We start from the raw sequence: 15,265 nt of genomic DNA, 5'->3' as shown, positions 1-15,265 counted from the left end.
CCTAGCTCCTCTGTATTGGTGGCATTATGGCAAATTTTTTGTTCACAGTATTCTGATTATTGGCTCTCACCAGTATAATATGTACTTGCTATTTACACTCCACAAATAGTGTTCTAATTTTTGCAGTAGATTGCCAACTGTGAGAACAGATAAATAAGTTTTCTTTACTGTTTTTTCTGCCTTGTATATGTCTAAAATATTTTTTCATGTTTTGTTAGTGTTAAGTCATCCTCCTGCCTGAGGGAATTGAGAAGGGTGGTGGTTTTTGGGGATAAAGCTCCGGTGGCATTGTTCTCCAGCAGGCTTGGTCTGTTGCCTTCATCTGACTTTCCATCTGCAGCTACTTCTTTGTTTGCACTGCCTGATTGCCTCCTAGCTTTGAAGGGAAATGGAGGCACTGGTCTGTTGAACCAAGGCTGTCCCCCACAGGGTCTCTGTCAGGTATCACACCACCTCTCACTGCTCCCGCCTGCCTTTCTGGTGCCAGCTGTCCATTGAGCTTTTCCTCTGCACCTCCCAAGCCTTGCATACTCCTCAGCTTAACAGTATCCACTTGATATCTCTTATTCCAATTTCATAACTGCTTTTTTATGTCAAACTTCTGGGAAGCATAGTAATAGAGATGGTTGAGGCTGACTAATTTGAAAATTAAGTTATTTTTTGGTACAAAATTCCTCTGAGGATTTTGTGTAGGAATAGTAAGTATCAGAGCAGAGGCATACAACTCAGAGATGTGAATAAACAGATGTTTAACAGAAGTGCTGTTGAGCAGAGTACTTAAAAATGCTTCTACCTGCTCATGACTCCTTACACATGTAGCTGATACTGCTTGTATATTATGGGTATCTACCCTGTTTCCCATTTGATTTCTGACTTAAATGATCCCTCTTCTCTGTTGTTGCAGTTTCTGTAGTGACATCTGGTCTCAGACAGGCATTTTCTCTGCCCATCTTTTTAAAAACACTTTGTCTTCCTAAAGTTCCTAAGGAAGAGTCAAAATTGTCCCTGTTAAAATCATCTCAGCATTGCCTACATGCTCTAAAGTTATTTTTACAGACCTGACCCTTTGAGCACAGAATTTATAGACCCAAAAGTTTCTACAATACTTTTTTGCATTCTCCTGCAACACCAGAGTTGCCTGGCAAGTCCAGTTTGTCCAGTAACTCCCTAAAGCTTTTCTTTGTAAATGCTGGTGGTCTGGCACCTCTGCACTCAAGCAGGTAAGCTTTGTCTGTCCTTAAAACAGTGCTGATAAAGTACAGTGACTGGTGATTTAATTCATCAGAGAATTGTCCTATGTCAGTTTACCTTGGGTTCTGGTATCTTTTTTTTGGTGTTAAAATCCTTGAAAAAACTTCCTTTGAACTCTGTAAGAAGGTTTTTGATGATTCCCCCTTAAAACAAGTCTTTCTTAGTGGGGAGAGTAGAAATGTGTGTGTTCAGAGAGGTATTTATATTGAAGCAATGTTCTTGCAGAATACTTTCTGAGTGGATGGTATGTGAGTGTGCATGTGTAGCAGCTGGAGTGATTTTACTTAGATTGTGTTTTATAGTCCCTCTGTGCCAATTCGCTTGCCTCATCACCCCTTTGTTAATTGCTTGAATCAAGACTGATTTCTAATAGGTGTGAAATCCTAAAACCAGAGCAAAACAACTGATGAAAGAGGTCTTTAGGTTAGTTAGTCCAGCCCTCATGTATGTTCCAGATTGAAATACAAAACACACTTTGTACTCTGCAACACCTTTCCTTTTACTGTGACACAGGATATGTGAAAAGAACAGCAGATTAATGTTCCTGTGAACTGTTTTACCCCTGGTATAGCCATTATTCCAAAGGTTCTGGTGCCATTCTTTGCAAAAGCTGTAGTAGCTATCTTGTTTTCATTTTTTTTTCTTTATTAAAACAAGCTCTTTATAAAAAGCCCATGGGAGTGTCCCTAGAAGCCAGTGTGCTTGCCTCTGGTTCAGTGCTTCATGTCCGTGCTGCCAAGGTGCACACAGTGGTCCCTGTATGCCTTGGGCCATGTGGGACTGGGACCAGTGAGGACCTCTGTGCACAGGGATGGCTCTTGGCTCGTAACAAAACACCCACAGGGCCCTCTTGTAAGGAAGGCATCTATAACATTCTTAAATACAGCTCATCTGAAACAGAGTTTGGTAGCAGCTCCCACTTCTGAGCACCACAAATGAGTTTTGCCTCCTGGTTTCCAAGACCAGAAAATTTTTCAGGGAATATTGAAGGTTAATTTGAACTGAGAAGGTTTTGAGATCCATCACCTGAAGAAGGTGCCCCACTGTTGATATAGGTCCTTTGTTCTCCATGTAGGTAGAAGCTGGCTTTTGAGATTAGTGAAATGTTGAAGTAAATCTGTTTCTAGTGAAAACCTAGAAACCATTCCACTGGTGTACCCTCTTATCTTTCTAAGAGATATGCATGTCTATCTAGTAAAATTTAGTGCCATTAGTAGAAGAGAAGAGAGAAATCATTTAGTGATAAGGAAATTTTGACTTCCCCCTGAATGTAACTGTGTGCCCTGAAAACTCATGGTAAGACACTTGTTCCACAGTTATTCCATATAGATTGGGAAACAGTGAGTATAAATGGCCACAGAGTAACAGGCATTTATTAGCAGCACTTGTCAGGAATGAAGTCTTGAAATTCAGAGTAGCTATTTGCTTTTCTGAGCGTCCCTTTTGACAAAAGTATTCCAACTAGTGTTCTCCTTCATGTAGGTTGCCATTACTGATTAAAATATGACTCTTAAAGCAGCCATAGCAATTGGGCTTGTTTCCTCTGTGTTATGTAAGACCTCACTATGCACTTATCAGACCATCATGGTATAAGCAAAAAAGGTAAGATAACCCTTTTAGACCATATTCAGAGCTAAGTGGTGGAGAAAAGGGCAGATAATGAACTGCTATAATCTGCTGAGTTACTACTTTGAAGCAAAACCGTAAGGTTGCTATCCTGAAGAGCTCACTTGAAAAGTGCAGCTGTAAAAGATAAAATTCTAATTTATTCCAAGTCATTCAAGGTTAAGTTTTTACAAAACGTGTCTGGTAATTAATTTGAACTTCACAAGATTTTTGGCAAGGTTCTGTAGGTTTCTGTATGTGTGGGTTGGGTACTCTTGTACTCCTTGCCCAGATAGGAGAAACTGGAGGTGGAGGGAAGACAGCATCTCTGTATGAGCTAAGAAAATGTAGAAATTGCCTTAGACTGTAGTTGGGGTCTGGATTGATAAAGGATTAGCCAGGGTCAAGTTTCTACTCATCCATGAGTTCACTTGCATCTTGCCCCTACCCTCACTGGGCTGTCTCTGAGGATTCTGGATCAGTGACTGGTTCCATAGAAGCATCATGACTTCTGCATGCATAATCTTCCTTTTCTGCTGCTTACACATAATTTGCCTATAGAGGTTATTGTATCCATAATTTGTAATTTGGAGAACTCATGCATGATCAGATCTTATTGTTTAAATAAGTCCTTTTATCTTGTTGCAAAGTCTGTTTTGTGAAGCAAACTGTCAAACAGTTAGTGCATCACTTTTAGTGGTAATAGGTGGGTAGTAGCAGTGTAATATGTAGTGGTAGTACTCTTCCCCTTTTTTGTCCTCATTTTTGAAATACAGAGCCCAGACTGATGCTAAGAATCATGACCAGTGAAGGATTTGGAAAACCCTTGTTTCCTATTCTCCACATATACCAGTCTTATCTCTTACTCATTGGAAACAAGTACCCTGGCTCTGTTGTTGCTGCAGAAAAGTAAATAGATCTCTTTTTAGTCTTTCCTGAACGGCAGTCTGTAGCTGATTTGACTCCTAATTTGTAATGGTGAGTACTCTCTCTCTTAGCTTGTATGTATTCAGCACTGGAGGTGTACTTGCAAGACAAAATTATAGGCCCTCTGGAAGGGGAAATATAGAGGTATGGTGATTTAAAACTGAAGTACCTAGAGTTTGTTTCTGGTGTAATGCAATGGGGATTCAAGCAGAGTTCTGAGAAGGAGCTGCACAATGCCAACCCCTTTTATCTCTCTTTTAAAACATTTTAAAACTAACATCTACGAGTGTAGAAGATGCTTCGAGAGATTTTCTCTCCAAATATTTTTTCCATGTTTAGTGAATAAAACACTAGAGAACAGACTTTCAGGACACAGATGGTGCCAGAAATGGCACTTGCTGGCTCAGCAGGAAGGTAGCTGTTGCAGAGTTCCCACTTATCTTCTGTGGGCTTATTTCCTTATCGGTTTGGATGGAGCAGATAAACAGATAGTGTTGATGAACTTGGTAACAAAAAAGGTAGACTAAAAGCCGAGCCTGTGAAGTGTGAACCTGTTGAGTGAGCAAAGAAAGCAGGAAAAATGCTGTGAATGTGTATTCCTAGCTTTGCTGTGAGACTTGCAGGTTGCTTTCGGGGACAGAAATGTGTGGGAAGGAAGGTCTGATTTAGCTCTTCCGAAAGCAAAAGAATGTTACTAAAGAGGATTTGCTTTTCCTCACTTTTTCATGGAAATGAAAAATGAAGTCTCATAGTTATGTTGAGACCTCCAATGTTTCAGATTCCCCAAGCAGAAGTAGTAATGGAGAAGGATTTCTAGAGCTGCAAAGTGAGTCCGGGTTCCGCATTGAGATTTCCGACCATGCGAGGAAGGTGGAGATGTCTCAAACCTATCTGCATATTTTGTAAGACGACTTTGAGTATCACTAAAAGAATAGAGACTGATTCTCACTGGGCAAATGTTTGTAAGCCTTACAGTGCACTGAGTAACTGTCCTGAGGATCTGTAGTAGCTTGTATTGCTGCTTTGAATAAAGCAGCTAAGCTCTGTGGGGTCACTGCATCTCTTCAGAGATGCAGTGTAGAAACTAATCGTCATGAGCTGTGCCTTAAGATGCAGGGTATGAAGAGGACAGGTGGGGATCTTGTGGATTTTAGGAAAAGAAAACCAATGAAATTATAGCAATTAAGAATAAGTTATGATTATACAAAGCAGATATTTCTCATAAAACCAAGATGTAAATGGGAGATGCAGGAATGAGCTGTAAGTAAAATGAAAAGAACTCTAGAAGCAGGGTGACTCAACGCTAAAGATGTATACAATATATCAAAGTAGGGTCTCACCTCAAGCTTCCTCTAAGAATCCTGACTTGATGTAGTGCTATAAAAATAATGTTTAGCTATAAAAACGCTAGCAGAAAGCTAAGCATGCACAAATCTGCTGCTGCCCGCTAGGTCTGGGAATCTCTGGTAGGGATCTTTGAGAAGGAAACAGAAAACAGTGTGCTACATCAAGCACTAAGCTGTATTTCTTGTCAATTGCTACTTGTCCTACTCAGCAGGTGAATGGAGAACATGTTATTCTGCTCTCTGCAGCAGTCTTTTGCATATTGGAAAATCTATGATGCTTTGGGAGGGTTAAGGAGGGAGTTTAAGTTCTTTCAACTTCTTCTCAAGACTCTTATTTCTAGACTATTGATTGTTGTGAAGTCTCTTACCTGGGAATGTCCCATGAAGCTTCTCCAGAGTAATTTCTGTAGTTTAGGATTGCTTTGAGCTCTTGGCACCAGGTATATTGTCACTCCATTTCAGCTTTGTGCCATCTTCAAATTTAGTGAGCAGAAACCTGGTATAACACTGGATGGTGTATTCCCTGCAAACCCTGTGAAACTGAGCCTTTTAGTTTGACAGTGGGCTGGTAATGGCTGTTACCTGACAGGGATGCCAAGGTCAGCCTCTCACCTGCTGTTGTACTGTTGTCAGTGCTTGCCTTATGAGCTTGTTGTACGGGGGAGTGTCAAAAGCCTTTGGAAGGGAGATTCCCTTCCTTTCCCTGATGGATTCTCTTAGAATGAGAAACTGGAGGTATTTATCAAGAATTATGTACATCAAACAAAATTTGAATCTCGATCACATGCTTCATTTGATTCCTGACTATAGGATAGAGGGCAGAGTAGCTTCTGGGGCAGTGCAGATCCTCAGAAAGGCACTGCTTCCTCCTGGGCTTGGATCTATACCCAGGGGAGCATGGCGGGGCAGCCTTTGCTTCTCCTCTGACAAGAAGAAAAGAGAGGGTGATCATCTTTCCTTTCTTATCTGACCTGGGACACACACTCTGAATTAACTGCTTTTTCTGATCCACATATATTTCCCATTATCTGGCTGGACTTGGCTGCAGGTGAGGCAATCTGATACATGAAAATGACCATGGCAGACCACCCAGTTTTCACTTCAGATACCATACTGGCTTATGTTGGGATTTTAAATGCCTGGCTTAATTGTAGAAGGTGATATTTACAGGTATATGTGAGGTAATCAACACCACTTGCAGGTGTTTAAAATACAGTGAGGGAGTGGAGGTCCTGGGATAAATATGCAATTAGCATACTTCTCACTTAGGTTGATTTATTCATACAGATGTGTTGGTTACAGCACTGCTGATAATTGTCATACAATTGTGATTAACAAGGGGAAAAATCCAGTGAGGAAAGCTAATTTTCTTTGAGATTTGGGCTACAACATTTTTTTATTTAAATCAGAGTCCTACTAAAAACAGCTGATAGTGATACTTTCCTCAAACATATGCCCCTCTGTAAGGTTAATGTCCTAGAAGTCCCTAATGAAGGTATTTTGTTGTTCTTCTATTACAGTTGTAGGCTTAGAAAAGTCACATTGCATTAGTTAACACAAAGGTTTCTCTAGGAAACTTGTAGTAGCTTAAGTAGTGAGTAAGGAAGTTAAAGGTGAGGTCAGGGCTCTGTTGCACTAAGCACCTAGAAGACAGGGAAGGTGATCTTCCAACCAGAGGAACTAGACATAATGTTAAAACCCTGCTTCAGAGAAATCAGAAGACTCATGGGCTCAGAGCTGCTTGACTGACCTAATTCAGAGGGTGTGCAAGTTGCTCTTCTTACTCCAGGTGGCCCAGGTAATTAAGCCAAAAGAAGAGGAAGTAGAAGATTTTGGGCTGTGCTGCAGGAAATGTGGTGTTGGGTGGATATTCAGGAAGCCATAGGACTCATATGGCAGACGCAAGTTGATTTGGCTGAGCAAGTTTTAAACTGTGCCTTGAGGTGTCTCAGCTTTTTGACCATGATCTTCAGCCAGATGAGTAGTAAGTTGCAGTGACTTTGGAGCAAGGTTTGTGAGATGCTGTGGAGAGGACAAAGACTGGAGAAAAGCTTCCACTTGGACCTGAGACTTTTAAGCTGGGCCACACAACTTTGTGACTCAGTGAGTTGTCTACATATCTGTTTTAGGAGTGTAAACTGCTTTTGGTTGTGATGGGCTCTAATTGTCAAAACACAGCAAACTGGTGAGTTTTAAGTGTTAAATTCCAGCTAATATGTGCATAATATTTGTCTTTTGAGACTGCTTTTGTAGCCTGTTCTTACTAGTCTTACTTCCCTTTCAGAATTCAATGCTAGAAATAGCCAAGTGAAGGGTATAGAAAAAGGAAGAAATGTTTCAGTGCAACTGTTTGACCAAAAACTTTCCCCCCATCAGAATTTGCTCCATTGTCCTGTGACTCAGATGAGAAAGTTTGTTCTCACTACTGGTTTTTAGTCTTCTGTGATAAAGGAAATGGCAACTTGTAATCTTTTAACTTTTCAGAAGTGTTCTAATACCTAAACCAGCTGTTAGTGTGCAAGAATTTTGGCATTGTCACCATAGGGTTGCTTGGCACTGTTAAAGCAATGTGTCGCTCACAAGCCTAGAATAATAGTTATTTGTTTACCCTGTCACTAACAGTGACCCCAAACCTTGAGAAATCTTAACAGACATACAAAATTTTCTTGGTTCAAAACTTTTTGGGAAACCAGCCACCAATCCTTCCTTTTTGTTTGCAGTTCTAGAAAGGTGTCAGTGAAGACCTTTGTTCAAGGACTCAGTTGTAAAGGTGTTGCACTCCTTAGCAATAATTTCTACTTGGGGAGTCACTTTAATCATGATGCAACCCCTTTATCCAGCATTGTGACATGCTTGTTCTGAGAATTACAAAGCCATTCAGGTTGAAAGGGGTCTCAGGAGGTCTACAGCCCAACTTTCTGCTCAAATCAGCACTCTGTATTGAATTCAAGCCATGTTGCTTAAGGATTTGTCCCCTCTAGGAGATCTCTAGAAATGCAGTTCCTGCAACCTCTCTAGGTGACCAGTTCAAAGGATTAATTATCCTGTTGGTGAGACTTATTTTCCTTGTACCTGGTGAGGACATCTGTTGTGCCAGCTTGAACCTGGTGTCTCCTGCTCTCCCACCCTCCACTGCTGTGGAGAGCTTGGGTCTGTCTTCTCAGTGACCTCTGGGGCAGGCTGCTGCTATGCTCTCCCCAAAGCTGTCCATTTTTGGGCTCAACATGCCCATTTTCCTCAGCTTTTCCTTGACTGGAGAGGTGTTCCAGTCACCTTGGTGGCCCTTCACTAAATTCTTTCCAGGTTCTCAATGGGTGTCTTGTACTGGAGGTCCCAAAACTGGATGAAGTTTTTTCCTGTGAGTGGTTATCCCCTTTTACTCAGTGTTCATTAAGTTTACTCCATCCATTGCCTGTGTTCTTGTTAATGCAGGATGTTTTTGACCTCCTCTGCTGCCAGGTCACAGACACTTGTTTCTCCCCTCCAGGTAGGAAGTGGCCAGGTAGGGTGCCATGCTCTGAGCCCTAATGTTACTCAGTACAGCATCATTACTGGAATTTGGGCTGGATGTAGAACCTCTGCAAGCCTGTCAACTGTATATAGAGCAGGGAAACCTGTCTGGGAATGGTGTTGCAGCTCTGCAGATAGATCTTGGATGTTGTATGCCACAGTTGGATAAATTTCCTTAAACACAATGATAAATTAATGCCATTGTTCAAACTACCCTTAAGTGAGGCAGCCTGGAAATCAAGTGAGTAGCACCACCACAGTGCTGGGAAGAGCTGCATTTCACAGGTAATCACATGATCTTTGCCACTGGTACTCCAACAGCATAAACCCCAAACTGCCAAGGAACTGCTTGGTGAAAATTGTAGCTTGCAACCTCTTAGCAAAAGTCCCAAAGTATGTTTTTGGTCCACAAAGTAATATACTTTTTTAATAAGAAAAATGTACTTATCCCTGTCAAAGCTATTGACATAGTTTTCTTTGTCTTTGTCATGGAAATGTACTGTCTTCTAATTAATTATTCATGCTGCCTTATATTCAAATCTTACTCACTTAGTTCTCTCTCTGTCAAATAAGGAACCAGTAGTTCCTACTGGTGTTAAGTCTTCTGCTGAGGTGCTGGTTTTAGATGCTGAGAGTGCAGCCCAAAAACTTCTGAAATTAGACATCCATACCTTTTCTATTGGCATGTGTGAAGCTGCTGGTAAAGCTACATGCTTTTATAAACCAAAAGACCCTTCAAATGTTGAAAAATTGATGTGATTAAGAAAATAGTTATTTCTGCCCCCCTCTTAGGTAAGTTCTGAACTAATTTCAGTTACCTGCCTTGAAAGAAGAGGCCACTAGCAGGGATTGTTGCTTCAGACTTACCTATTGTATAATTTGAAAGAGAATTGGAGGAAATGTATAGAAGAGTTGTTCCTCAGGCAATAGTACAAGAAACTTTGAGCTCTTGTTCACAGAGGAAGCCAAAGGAATAGAAAAATGTTAATTTCAAGTGGCCTCAATGATTCTTAATCCATTCTCCTCAGTTTATGTATAAAGACCAGAAAATCAGCAACACTGGGTCAGAAGGGAGGTTAATGTACAGTCATGTAACCCATGTTTGCTGTGCCATTGGAGGGGTACAGCAATAAGGGCAAGGACACAGAGATAGGTCACCAGAGCTTTCTATTGGCTTTTGGCATTTTGCAGCCCTGAAACCTACTGACCTAAAACCAGTGAGTTTGTATTTAAGAAATTAACCTAGAGTTTCTGGCAAGCATGTTGTTGAACCATGCAAACTTCTGACATCCACAATACCCTGCAGTGAAGTGGATTCTTAGGGCATGTTGAAGGAAGAACCATCCCATTTCACATGCTTTGAACTTCCACCTGTCTCCCAGCTCCTGTATTGGAAGGAAGAGTGAATAGAAATACCTCTGTTAACTTTTTCTCCTTTTCTATTTTCCTTACTGTTTTAATGGCCTTTATTCCTCAGCCCTTTTTTTCATGCTGAAGAGGTAGAGCCTGCTTAGCTGTTTTTGGAAGCTGTTTCCCATTCTTTGATTATCTTTGTCCATTCTTGGAATTTTTTATTGATTTGGAATTGGGAAATGAAATCTTTGTATTATTCATTTTAGGTTGTTTCACTTTATGAAGGTAGTTGCTGTCAGACACCTCTGTGTATGTGTTAGGCTTTGCTCCTTTAAATAACAACAAACCCCTTCCCCCCCAAACTAACCAACAGATAAAAGCCTGCAGTAAAACCTGTGGAAAGCTAATAAGTGGAATGAGGCTTGCTTCTTATATCTCGAGAGATTAGCAGACTTTTCTTTTTTATGATGGCCATGGCAAAAATTGACATTATCAGTCAGTAGTGCAGATCCTCCTCTGGGCACGCTGCTGGTTGCCAGGAAATGTTATATTTGAATCATATGTGTACCACATGGTGACCTAACTTTATGCAACTGACTCTTTTGTGGGGGGAGGGAAACAAAATGTGATTATTTCCAAGGGTCTGGCTAGTTCCAGTCCTATTGATGCTGTAATGCAATGGTAGTCAGAACATTTCTGCTCATAGTTGTGCTTAGGCATGTGGGATTTTTGTCTCGTTTGCTAGCCAAGTAAAATTGGATCTTGGGCTATCTCTCCAATGACCAAATCTGTTGTGGGGCTGCTCCTGCCACAAACCTACTTCATTGCTGCTTGTACAAGTACACTGCTGGATCTATGCTCCCTCCCACAGTCAGTTTTGGTTGTAGCCTTGAACTTGACCATTCAAGACTGAGGCCCCATCTTTGTCCCTTCTTGCAGCTCCTATTTGCTTTCATCCAGTGCTACAGGAAAATCTTGAGTTATTTCTTGGATGAGGGGGATAGGGGAAGAAAGTGAGCTCAGCTGCAGAATTTCCTGCAGAAAAGAAGGGAAACCTACAACTGAGGCAAGCAGTGAAGCTGTTGTATCAAGCACAGGAAAATGTCACAGTCTTACAGGAAGGCAAGAGATACCAACCCAACCTGCAGCTGCACAATGCCATTTCATCCAGCAGCTAGTGCTCACTCCAGGAGCTGGGTGGTTTGGGTACTGCCTGCTGGGCTGAGGCCTTCAAAACTTGCAGTGAGGACATGAAGAATAAATAGGAGGTCCCTAAGATGTAGGTGAACACCAACAGAGCCAAATCTGCTGAGCAGGGGGAAGAGAGGTAAAGGTCTGTTAATTTTGTGTTATTCTAAAACCCAAAGCTCCCTGTGATCCTGTGCCCCAAATTGGTAGCCAAGAACATGTGGGCAGGGAGGGAAGGGAATGTAACTTGAAATAGCTCCCTTATTTTCAGACATTGAGTGCTGTGGCAATCAAAAAGGGGGGATGTGACTAAAAGCCATCAAAACCACTTCCAAGCACATGCCTTTTAGTGAAGCAAATGAGCAGGATTTTTAGAATATAATGCAAACAGGAAATCACTCTGAAAACTGTAGCCCACCATTAACTTGCTGGGGGAAGGGAAGGCAGATTAAAACTATCCTTGCAAACAGCTGCTTTGTTATAAAACCTAATAGGGGATTGAATGCATGTATAAGAAATGAATCCAAATCAACACCTTTTATTGGGTGCTGCGTTTTTTTTTTTGTTGCTCTTAGTAATAAAATCAGGCTGCTGTTATGTGAGTAGTAGATAGCTGTTCATGCAACAATTTCACTTATTTGCTCACAGAGTTCCTTTACTGAACTTATAGTTACCCAGTATGAGCAGCAGCTAGGAGGCCAACCTCAGCTATGTACTTTGAAGTGGAGGGTTTATAATGATGTGCCAGTGGTTCTAGGAAGGTGTTGCTCAGCCCTTTGCATTGGATTTATAATGAACCCTGTAGCCTCCATGATTGCATATAGCAGCTGTTGCCCTTTTGGATGTGGTAGTTAATCTCTGCCCATTAGTGTGTGCTAGTGTCATTGTGGAGATTCAGCAAAGTTTTGGCCTGGGCAAATCTTACATCCTACCTTCTCAGCACTTTTTTCGTTTTCTTGGCATGTTGTTTTCTTTTATCTCTGCTTTTCTGTCCAAACCCATAGAAATTTACGGGAATCACCATGCAAGCTTACAGTTAAGGGATGTGTATTACATCCCAACTACAGGAATAGTTTTGTTTCTTCTTTTGGGGTACAGGACTCATGTGGACCTGCAGCATTCTCACAGGCAGTGTGGGATCAGCTCATTATCCCTAACTTTGATTTGCAGGTATTGGTTATTGCAACCCTAATGGTCACTGTTTTAGGTTGCTGTCACAAGCAACCTAAAACAGGGATGACTTAAGTACTTTAGTGACTGCAACCTTATAGACTTACTTGGTGCCATTTAATTTCGGCCTCTTGATAATGTTCCGTAATTGGCACGTGTGTAATCCATCAGCAGTTTGGGTTTCATACCAAAACAGGAGGTAATCTGTTCCTGGTGACATCCCATTTTTTTCAAACACGTAGTAGAAGAATCAGCACAGTGGTGGGAATACTTGAAACCTTGGCTTTGTGTCTGGGACTGCAGTGGGAGTGTGCACAGGGGATTCATGATAGATCAGTGATTGGGACTCTCCCAGCTGTGAAATCTGTGAATTGTGATGGACTCTGAACACCTTTAGCAGATGCAGGTGGCTGTACTAAAGGTATGAACACTTTGGATATGTAGTATACACTCTAAAGCCAACCTTCGGGTATCTGAGCTCACTGGCTGTGGAATTCATTCTGGGATCTAGGAGGAGGGTGGAAGGACTATGAAATATATCAGAAGATATCATAAGCTTTTGCCAGCTCAGCAGCTGTGAGGAAGAAAAAAATCAGGTGATGCTTACTGATGCTAGAGACAAGTGCCCATGACTTCCACCACTTTGCTACATGTCAGCTTCCAGTCTAAGCCAATGTCTCGTGGTGCCTCTGGACCCTATGGAAATGCACGTGCTGCTGACTCTCTTGGGTGGCCATATGTTCTAAAAGGAACTTCTGCCTTTGCAAAACAAATGGGAGAACTCTCAAAGTGGTGTCCTCACCTAACTAATGAAATATCTTAACTTGCTTCAACGTGGAAGTATGGGTTTGTTTCCAAAATAGATATAAGGTATGCAATACTTTGTTTCAGCTTGTCAGAGTGATCTTGCAGCTTCCCTAGGATGCATGAGGCATTGATGTGCTTGCAACTGCCCTGTGTGCCTTCCTGTTTAAAGTCTGCAGGCAATCACCTCCTCCATCCTTTTGGAACGTTACTGTCTGCAAAGCAAAGACAGGAACAACTTTTGTTCTTGCAGTAGGAATACTTGATTTTCTGAGACTGTGCATGTCAACAGTTCCAGCTAATTTGCCATAACCAACCTGTTTTGTGGCCACCCTTGTGTTCCATTGTTCATGTTTCCATGGAGTGGCTGTTAATTTCTCCATGGTTTTGACAGTGAAGAAATGCACCTCACAGAGGTGAGCAAGGCATGGGTCATTGAGACTGCAATGTGTAAGGGGTGTTAGAGTTGCAGTTGGGATTACATTGACCTGCATTGCTCCCAATTCTTCTGCTGGCATTATCTTCTGAGCTTTGTGGGATTAAAAGCATTGCCTCCTACATGTAACTTGTAGGATGTCTTTCTGCTTGGCAAGGAAGGTACAATGCTGTCTTTTGCTTGCATTTTTGATGCAATGAAACCAGCTGTTTTAGTAGCTGATGGGAGCTTCCCAAATGCAGGGAGACCTGCTGACCTTGAGATTAAAGAGCAAACTCATCGGGTCTGTTTGGTCTTATGGCCTTTGCTGTGCTGGGGTGATGGCAAACTTGAAAATCTGTCCCTGGCAATGCCAGGCTGCTGATGCAAAGCTGCTTGGAGCTGACCCCAGGATTCTGCAGGGTGGGAGGTGCTTGTGCTGGGCTGAGGGGCTGCAGGTTTGTGGTGGCGGAGCACAGGAGTGTGTGTTGGAGATCCCTGCTGCTGCTCCTGAAGCCCATCTCTTGCAGTGCCTGGCACCAGAAAGGGTCCCCACATGCACTACCCTGCTCATGCAGTCACAGACATGGAACTCTGCAGGGTTTAAGGCCTTTAGAAATATTTTTAATAAACATGAACACCACTGGATCAAATACGTAAGTGAAAAGACAAGAGAGATTCTGACTTGAAGCAGAGTTTGCCCCTTTCAGAGAAGCAGGTGGTACAGGTTGTGTGAAAAGGTGGAGTGGACGCTCTCAGAGAAGCAGGTGGTACAGGTTGTGTGAAAAGGTGGAGTGGAAGTCAAGTAATCTGCTGTTTTCTGTATTGACTCAAAAAAAGGGTCATATTTGAGAAGTAAGCAGGTTGTGGACTGCCCTGTAACTAGTGGAATGAAAAATCTTCATGGTAAAGTGGTGTTTGACAGATTTTCTCTTTAGATTTCTAGTTTTAGTGGAAGTAAGTACAACCAGAAATGATCAACAGCTGTTCCAGCAGAACTTCAACTATTTTCTACTCTGTATGTGGTAGAAAATATGATCTCTCCTGCCTTCTTATATCTAACCAAGTTCATGTGATTGGGACTGAAGAAATTTCCATTTTGCAAGTAAGAGAAAAAGTTGCCTTCAGTCTGAATGGGAAATTTTCAATGAATAATGACAAAGCTAATGTCTAAAGCATAAGAGTGGGTACTGCTGACCTTTTCTGCTAGAGAGATCTGTGTGTGGGGGGAAGCCCCTGAAAAACCCTACTGACTTCTGCAGCATGTTGGCTTGGTTCACTGTCACTTCTTTGGATCATGGCAAAAGCTTCTTTGTTGTAGAACTTAAGAGTTTGAAGATTTTTTTTTGAAAATGTGGAGAAAGAAATACTTCTCAAGAGTGTTTATCTTTTGTCATCTAATTAGGGTAGATAAAGGTACACACTTCCTTTCACTAGAGTTTTCTCTCATTCAGGCAATGGTAAATTTATAATCAAGTGAGGGATCATTTGAATACTAGGTTTCAGGACACTGATATCATCACATTCAATTTGTGTCTAGGAAGTTAATTATAGATATTGAATATTAGTTCTGCTTTTCTTTTTGACATCTTATACTTGGCAAAAGAAAAATGTAGATTATAAAAAGATTGAAAATTAAAGTCTCTAGCTGAGTTCTAACATCTCATGCACAGTTACTTAAACTTTAAAAAATGCT

General features: G+C 41.5%; 1 protein-coding gene across 1 annotated transcript in view; it reads left to right on the top strand.

The window, feature by feature from the left end:
• Positions 1-15,265, top strand: part of IGF2BP3 (insulin like growth factor 2 mRNA binding protein 3) — a 112,270-nt gene that overhangs the window by 24,953 nt on the left and 72,052 nt on the right. The window lies entirely within an intron of this gene.

Source organism: Agelaius tricolor, unplaced genomic scaffold (assembly GCF_023055355.1).
Source record: "Agelaius tricolor isolate 1412-34295 unplaced genomic scaffold, bAgeTri1.0.p SCAF_6, whole genome shotgun sequence".
NCBI lineage: Eukaryota > Metazoa > Chordata > Aves > Passeriformes > Icteridae > Agelaius > Agelaius tricolor.
Note: the sequence above shows the minus strand (reverse complement) of the source record. Positions and strands in the feature narration are given on the sequence as shown.